The sequence below is a fragment of the Squalius cephalus genome (assembly GCF_949319135.1).
Source record: "Squalius cephalus genome assembly, chromosome: 14".
Taxonomy (NCBI): Eukaryota; Metazoa; Chordata; class Actinopteri; order Cypriniformes; family Leuciscidae; genus Squalius; species Squalius cephalus.
Window position 1 is genome coordinate 13,774,113 of NC_137135.1, and position 8,785 is coordinate 13,782,897.

The window sequence follows — 8,785 nt, forward strand, 5'->3', positions numbered from 1 at the left end:
TGGACACCGCAAATGAAGTGATCGGGTTGAGTGTTATGAACACTCTGAGTACACTGACCCTAACATGACCCTCTCCTGGACAAAAGCCCTTGATAAATCTGCCAATGGGCAAGCAAGAGGGATGAGGGGAGCTGATGAGACCAAGAATGTACAAGAAACAGGAGTATATTTGCATGGAGCATTTCATATTTGGCAATATTTCACTTGTACACTAAAACCAAATACTTCACTAAGATTTCAAACTCTGTAGGTTTTTATTTATTAACTTGTTTTCTCAGTTTAAATAACTGTGGTTGCAAAAACAGCCAATTTAAAGTTTTGTAATCCAAAAACTTTGATTGATTTTGGGGCATTTTGGGTAAAGAGTGACATGAGGTCATGAGCTCATGCTCAGTTGTCCAAGGACAATAAAACAAATTTAGCATTCAAAAATGTCATTTCTGCTCAGTATTTCAAGTGTGGCTGTCTATTCCTTTAACAGCTCACTTTTTCCTGTCATTTAACCTCCGACAACTTGTCAGTGACGTCATTCTGTGGGATTAAGTGGCGATGCATTGAAGCCACGTCAAATAAACTGCCAATGTCCAGCAAGACAAACCTGTAGAAAAAAAAAAACATTTACATGGGGTCAGAGTGCTGGATAAACAGTCATTCTCTGCTGACTGACTCCCATAAACAGTGGAATCTAGTTTTACGTCTTGTCTGAGGAAAACCATTTTAGACATAATACATGGTCACCTTCTTGTCTGGAGTTGCAGCGTAGACGTATGCAGTGGTGGCCTCTGATGCGTTTCACCCATAGGTTTCACCCCGCGGGCCTCGCAACAGAGGGGTCCTCGCTTGCGATCGAAAAAGAGCCCCGCCCCCGCCATCATGCCACGCGCACACCTGGGTCTGAAATCAACAGGGGCTTGGTGCTTAAAGGGTAACTAAACCCTAAACCAACTTTTTTTAGTTAATGATCTGTAAGAATGGGGCTTTATTAGTGCTGCTCATTGATTCGAGCAACTTTTTTGACATTTGGGTATAAAGTGTTTTAATTCTACAATATATGGTGTAAAAACGTCTGAGTGCTGCCCTCTTCAGGTTGAACGGTGGCTACTGCAGTTGAATTTTCCTATTGGATGTTTGCGGTGGTACGTGACGCAAGCGGTGGCACGTGACGTAAGCAGGTTCCAGTTTACCACGCCCTTGGTACGAGCTACCACGCCCTTGGCCGTATAAAAACCATCTTGTTTCGTCAAAACCACTGTAGCGAGTCAGGAGTTGGAATTGCGAGTATTGAAAACGGTCAGGATAGAGTATTTTAGCATCTATTTAGCATAGCATTTATATAGTTATTTAGATTATTTCGTGTAGCCTAGGTAGTTAATTAGCATAGTTGGTTTCACTTTATTTTGATGGTCCCTTTAAAGGGGGGGTGAAATGCTCATTTTCACTCAATCTCCTGTTAATCTTGAGTACCTATAGAGTAATATTGCATCCTTCATATCTCCAAAAAGTCTTTTGTTTTATTAAATTTTTAACAGAAAGATAGGCTGTACCGAGTCTTTCCGGAAAAAAACGAGCGGCTGGGGGCGGGCCGTGTGGGAAGCTTAGCTGTACTAACGCGCCAAGCTAGTGACAACACACAGAGACATTTGTTTAACAAACAGTTTTACTCACCGTCCGGTTCCAACGCACGACCGCGAACCTTTATCATTGTGACTGCTCGATCCTTAAGCATTAGACGATCTGCAAATCCGTGGATCTGGGCTTTGTTTATAAAACAATCATCGTCGAAATGCAGGGAACAAGTCTTACACAACTCCGTTTATGCTTAGGAAAACAAACTCCATCCACGGGTTCCTTAACGCTGGGTTCTTTGGGAATCTGTGCAGGGTTGTCTTGCCCTGGCAACCAAAAACACACTTCTTTGGTGACATTGACTTCCCAAAAGCCGGGCAGGGCGCTTTGATGGCGAACTGCTTTCACTCTCTTGCTCTAGTCTACGAGTGCGCGCGCGGCCGCGATCTTACCGGAGAAGTGCCCTTAGGACCCATATAAGGAAATTCCGCCCTATCTTACGTAAGACAGAGCCATACTCGAAAAAAACTTTCCGAAACTTGTGACAAACCGGAAGGAGTATTTTTGGAACAAAAATACTCCTTCAAACGTACAACTTAGTTTTTGAAACTTTGTCCATGTTTAGCATGGGAATCCAACTCTTTACCAGTGTAAAAAACTCAGTATGCATGAAATAGCATTTCACCCCCCCTTTAACACATTCTGTTGTCTATAAGTAATGTAATTGTACCTACATGTCTACTAACTCTCAGAGTATTAGTAGAGCATTAGTAGACTGGTAGGGTTAGGGTAAGAATAAGTTGACGTAGTTGCAAAGTTACTTAAATAGTCAGTAGAGTGTCTGCTGGAGGACCATCAAAATAAAGAGTTTGTAGATATTAAGTAGACAGTCTGTTAATACTCTAATGAGAGTTAGTTGACATGTAGTTGCAGAGTTACTTATAGTTAACTGAATGTTCAAAAGGGACCATCAAAATAAAGTGTTACTGCATAGTTGTTAGTGTAGTATTGTTAGAAACATAGTTAGTTAGTAGCATAGTATTGCATCAGTTAGGATAGCTTCAAGTTAGCGTCGCCCTCGGTTCATCCCCTCTATATCCGCTGGGGTCTGCCCACTTTTTCAAATATTGCCAGTGGGTGGAGTCAGGCTCTGACCAGGGGTTTAGTTACCCTTTAAATGCCACCAAAATTAATAAAAAAAATCCCCAAAAATCCAAAAAATGTCTACGTTCCTGTTTTTATTATTTATAAGCAATACCACACGAGCAAGAGCGCTGTTTTCCCGAATATCAGAAGCACGTTTGCAAATGTAATATTGATTTTACAACAGTTCAATACACAATTAGTTAATAGGTGACTTAGGGGCTTGACATCATTTTCAACTAAAAACATAAACTTTATGCATTTTGCCCGTTTGTTTACACGACAACAGCGTTTTGGGTGCCTGAAAACACTAACTTTTGAAAACAGGTTACAAATTGCAAGTTTTTGAAAACGGTCTACGTGTAAACAACATCAAAAACTTGAATCTCTGAAGGCGATGAAATCATGCACATGCGTTGCGTGATCATTATGTTGCGTACATCATTATGTGTTCAGTGTTCATTATGTGTTAGAGTTTCATCGCCATCTAATGGCCTGGCAGCAGAATACAGCATTTTTAGTCGTTTTTGCTGATCAGTGTGAATGGGGATCGTTTTGACAATGGTGTTGTCTGTACGTGGAGAACTCAAAGAAAAAACTTCCAGACATACTACATTCACCATATTGTCATTATCATGTGACCTGTCGCTTCACTGCAATTCACAAATCCTCTCCTGTGGCCTCATGGGATAGTAAAGTGTCCATCCTATGCACACTTCAGAATCTCACCGGAAGTAGGTCTTTTATGTCTACTCTTTTATGAGTACTGTGAATTCCGACATATTAATCTGGTCACAAACTATTTGTTCAGTAGGGAAGTATGCCGTTTCAGATGCAGCAATTCACTTTCTTTGTCCCTGAATTAATCAGCTGTTTAATATGACTAATTGATTCAGTGAGTCACTCATTAAGACAATGATTTGTCGCCACCTCCTGGCGCTTCTAGTACTATCATTTCATTTTAGCTTAGGGGCTGAAAGAGTGATGAAGATTGATTGCTGATTTTGATTCTGGTCATGATTGCAAAAATAGTTCTGGTTATAGAGACATAATTGGTTTAGAAATAGAGTATTAAGAGTTAAATATGATATAACATTTTAAAATATAACAGGGATAATGAAGTGATTGCAGTCACAGTGCATACAATGTTTTTGTCTGTCTTTTTTTCCATAGGGGGTTGGGGGTGGTGGGGGGAGGGGGGTGTATGGGCCCTCCAACTGTTAATTTGAAACGGGCCTCCAAATTGCAAAGGCCGCATCTGGACATATGATACAGCATCACATCTGTATAGTACACTCAAACACAGACCTGTGCATTACAGAATAGGACTTTCTTAAATTCAACTTAAATTTGAATGAAAGTTAATGAGGAAAAATGGGTAATTCTCAGAACAAAAAACATTTTCTCTGATTATTTAAAGAGAATTTAAGATTTTTATCTTCTATATAAACCATTAAAAAGTAATTGTGATGAATGTGGACAAGCAAACTGGCTGATTATCAGATGAAAAAAAAATCTGTGCAAATGTATTTTAGAACCGTCAACACTTAAAAATTCAATAATAAGACTAATAACTCTCAATATGCTTACAAATGTGTAATAACTGGCTCTTTTCAAAGCCTGTGACAAAATAAAATGCACTTCATTGTGGGAAATGGTTTATTGGGGGACGTTATGGAAAAATCAGTTGCAAGCAACACTTCGAAACCACATGGGGTTTGTTTTTATGCATGTAAAAGATTGGGTTCTTTTTTGAATCTTTAAAGTTTCAACATCTTTGTGTTGCACAATCCTTACAAAACTTCAGACATAATGGTGAATCACTGCAAAAAAAACAAAAAAACATTTTTGTTTCACCACTTTTCTGACATCAGCTGAAAGGAGCAGCCATCATAAAACACAGAGGAAGCGTTGTTTTTTTTCTACTGTTTTTCCAAGATAGCCCATTTAGACAGGAGTTTCCTTCATTTACAAGACATAAAGAATGTTTACTGCCAGACCTTTATGGTTAACCTACACTCCTAAACTTCAGCTTTTAACATAAACAAACTGAATTAACGAAAAACAGGTGCCAAACACCACATTTAACGTTCTACATAACTCTGTGCACAAAAGGGGTTTCCTGTCCCAAACAGAAGACAACAGGACTTAAAGGGATAGTTCACCCAAAAATGAAGATTCTGTCATCGTTTACTCACCCTCATGTCGTTCCAAACCCGTAAGACTTTCATTCATCTTCAGAACACAGCGTAAAACTAATCCGTATTAATTGAGCAGTTCAAAAGTCCAAATTTTCTGAATAGACAATCGCTTTAAATGATGAACAGATTGAATTTATTCACATATAAACATTCATCAACTCACACATCAGTTGTGGTAAACGGAAGCTCAAGCATTTTCGCTTGATGTGCAAGAGCCAATGAGGTTCATTCTCGTGTTACGCAGCACATTTGAGCTTCAGCAAGAGCCAATGAGGTTCATTCTCGTGTTACGCAGCACGTTTGAGCTTCAGCAAGAGCCAATGAGGTTCATTCTCGTGTTACGCAGCACATTTGAGCTTCAGCAAGAGCCAATGAGGTTCATTCTCGTGTTACGCAGCACGTTTGAGCTTCAGCAAGAGCCAATGAGGTTCACTCTCGTGTTACGCAGCGCGTTTGAGCTTCAGCAAGAACCAATGAGGTTCATTCTCGTGTTACGCAGCACGTTTGAGCTTCAGCAAGAGCCAATGAGGTTCATTCTCGTGTTACGCCGCACGTTTGAGCTTCAGCAAGAACCAATGAGGTTCATTCTCGTGTTACGCAGCACGTTTGAGCTTCAGCAAGAACCAATGAGGTTCATTCTCGTGTTACGCCGCACGTTTGAGCTTCAGCAAGAACCAATGAGGTTCATTCTCGTGTTACGCAGTACGTTTGAGCTTCAGCAAGAACCAATGAGGTTCATTCTCGTGTTACGCAGCGCGTTTGAGCTTCAGCAAGAACCAATGAGGTTCACTCTCGTGTTACGCCGCACGTTTGAGCTTCAGCAAGAACCAATGAGGTTCATTCTCGTGTTACGCAGCACGTTTGAGCTTCAGCAAGAACCAATGAGGTTCATTCTCGTGTTACGCAGCACGTTTGAGCTTCAGCAAGAGCCAATGAGGTTCATTCTCGTGTTACGCAGCGCGTTTGAGCTTCAGCAAGAACCAATGAGGTTCATTCTCGTGTTACGCAGCACGTTTGAGCTTCAGCAAGAACCAATGAGGTTCATTCTCGTGTTACGCCGCACGTTTGAGCTTCAGCAAGAACCAATGAGGTTCATTCTCGTGTTACGCAGCACGTTTGAGCTTCAGCAAGAACCAATGAGGTTCACTCTCGTGTTACGCCGCACGTTTGAGCTTCAGCAAGAACCAATGAGGTTCATTCTCGTGTTACGCAGCACGTTTGAGCTTCAGCAAGAACCAATGAGGTTCATTCTCGTGTTACGCAGCACGTTTGAGCTTCAGCAAGAACCAATGAGGTTCATTCTCGTGTTACGCAGCACGTTTGAGCTTCAGCAAGAACCAATGAGGTTCACTCTCGTGTTACGCAGCACGTTTGAGCTTCAGCAAGAACCAATGAGGTTCATTCTCGTGTTACGCAGCACGTTTGAGCTTCAGCAAGAACCAATGAGGTTCATTCTCGTGTTACGCCGCACGTTTGAGCTTCAGCAAGAACCAATGAGGTTCACTCTCGTGTTACGCCGCACGTTTGAGCTTCAGCAAGAACCAATGAGGTTCACTCTCGTGTTACGCAGCACGTTTGAGCTTCAGCAAGAGCCAATGAGGTTCACTCTCGTGTTACGCAGCACGTTTGAGCTTCAGCAAGAACCAATGAGGTTCATTCTTGTGTTACGCAGCACGTTTGAGCTTCAGCAAGAGCCAATGAGGTTCATTCTCGTGTTACGCAGCACGTTTGAGCTTCAGCAAGAGCCAATGAGGTTCACTCTCGTGTTACGCAGCACGTTTGAGCTTCAGCAAGAGCCAATGAGGTTCATTCTCGTGTTACGCAGCACGTTTGAGCTTCAGCAAGAGCCAATGAGGTTCATTCTCGTGTTACGCAGCACGTTTGAGCTTCCGCAAGAGCCAATGAGGTTCACTCTCGTGTTACGCAGCACGTTTGAGCTTCAGCAAGAGCCAATGAGGTTCATTCTCGTGTTACGCAGCACGTTTGAGCTTCCGCAAGAACCAATGAGGTTCACTCTCGTGTTACGCAGCACGTTTGAGCTTCAGCAAGAACCAATGAGGTTCACTCTCGTGTTACGCAGCACGTTTGAGCTTCAGCAAGAACCAATGAGGTTCACTCTCGTGTTACGCAGCACGTTTGAGCTTCAGCAAGAACCAATGAGGTTCATTCTCGTGTTACGCAGCACGTTTGAGCTTCAGCAAGAACCAATGAGGTTCACTCTCGTGTTACGCAGCGCGTTTGAGCTTCAGCAAGAACCAATGAGGTTCATTCTCGTGTTACGCAGCACGTTTGAGCTTCAGCAAGAGCCAATGAGGTTCATTCTCGTGTTACGCAGCACGCTTGAGCTTCAGCAAGAACCAATGAGGTTCATTCTCGTGTTACGCAGCACGATTGAGCTTCAGCAAGAGGTTTGTTCTTGTGCGTCAAACCGTTTCGGGTGAGCTTATGTTCAATGTTTATATTATGGGTTAATAAAAGCCATAAAATGATCGAGTCTCTTCAGAAAATTTGGACTAAACCACTAAATTCATATGGATTACGATTACATTCTCTTTATAAACTTTTTGAAATGTAAAAGTGGTAGTTGCTTAGCTGTCAATGGAGGGACAGAGAGCTCTCAGATTTCATCAAAAAGATCTTGAAAAAGTCTTGCAGGTTTGTAACGACATGAAGGTGAGTAAATAACAGAATTTTCATTTTTGGGTGAACTATCCCTTTAATATGTGGCAGAGGGAGTTTCTCTGAGACATTTGGCAACAATTTAAGCTAGCAGAGGTAGGGGGTACATGCCCTGAAGACCTCATTAACCTGATTGGCAACACGTCAGCACCTGGGGACTTCAGCTGATAAACAACCTTCAGGACACATTCAGAGGGAGCACCCTGCTAAAAATACACTGCAAAATACTTTCCTCCCTTTAATCACCTCAAAACCATGCTTTTCTTTTCCCTACAGCCAAAGATGTTGCATGAGTACAAAACCACTAACACCTGAACAGCAAGTCTGGAAAACTTGTGTTATGAGCGCTTGGCTAAACTCACACGAACATTTAAACCAAACTTGGCAACAGAAATTACATTGTTAGAGTTGAATTGAAATCAAAACTGAGCCCCTTTCCTTAATTCATGTTCCTGGTCTTCTTGTGCATGATTAATTTACTAATGCATATTACTCAACTGACAAAAAACATTTGTAGCCTGTAATGAAAAATAGCATTGAAATAATAACTAATAACTTTAACTAAAAGAACTTTCCTATTACACTGATACACTGACACTTACGTACAGGTTTAGACAGTTTCAGCAAACTCATTAAAATCTGTGCTTATTCTGGTATGCAAGATCCACTTTTTTTTTACCATCCAATCAAGTCCTGATGGATACATTTATGTCAGTATTTTGCATTTAAACAGTTTCTTGCTTGAAGTGTTTTACTTAAAACACCCCCGTTCCAAAGATTGTGGTTGATTTGATTTCTTCATGATTTTGAAAGACATTGCTCACCAAGGCTGCATTTATTTGGTTACAAATACAGTAAAACAATAATATTGTGAAATATTGCAAATTAAAAAAAAAATTTATATATAAAAGTTTATTCCAGTGATGGTAAAGCTGAATTTTCAGCATCATTACTCCAGTCTTCAGTGTCACATGATCCTTCAGAAAAAATTCTAATATGCAACATCAATGTTGAAAATAGTTTTCATATTTTTGTGGAAACAGATATTAAGATTCTTTGAAAGTTCAAAAGCATTTATTTGAGAAACAAATGTTTTGTAACATTATAAATGCCTTTACTCTCACCTCTTGCTAAATAAAAATAAAGATTTCTGTAGTGCATGAAAACCGGCTGCGAATGATGTTACACTTTGAAGT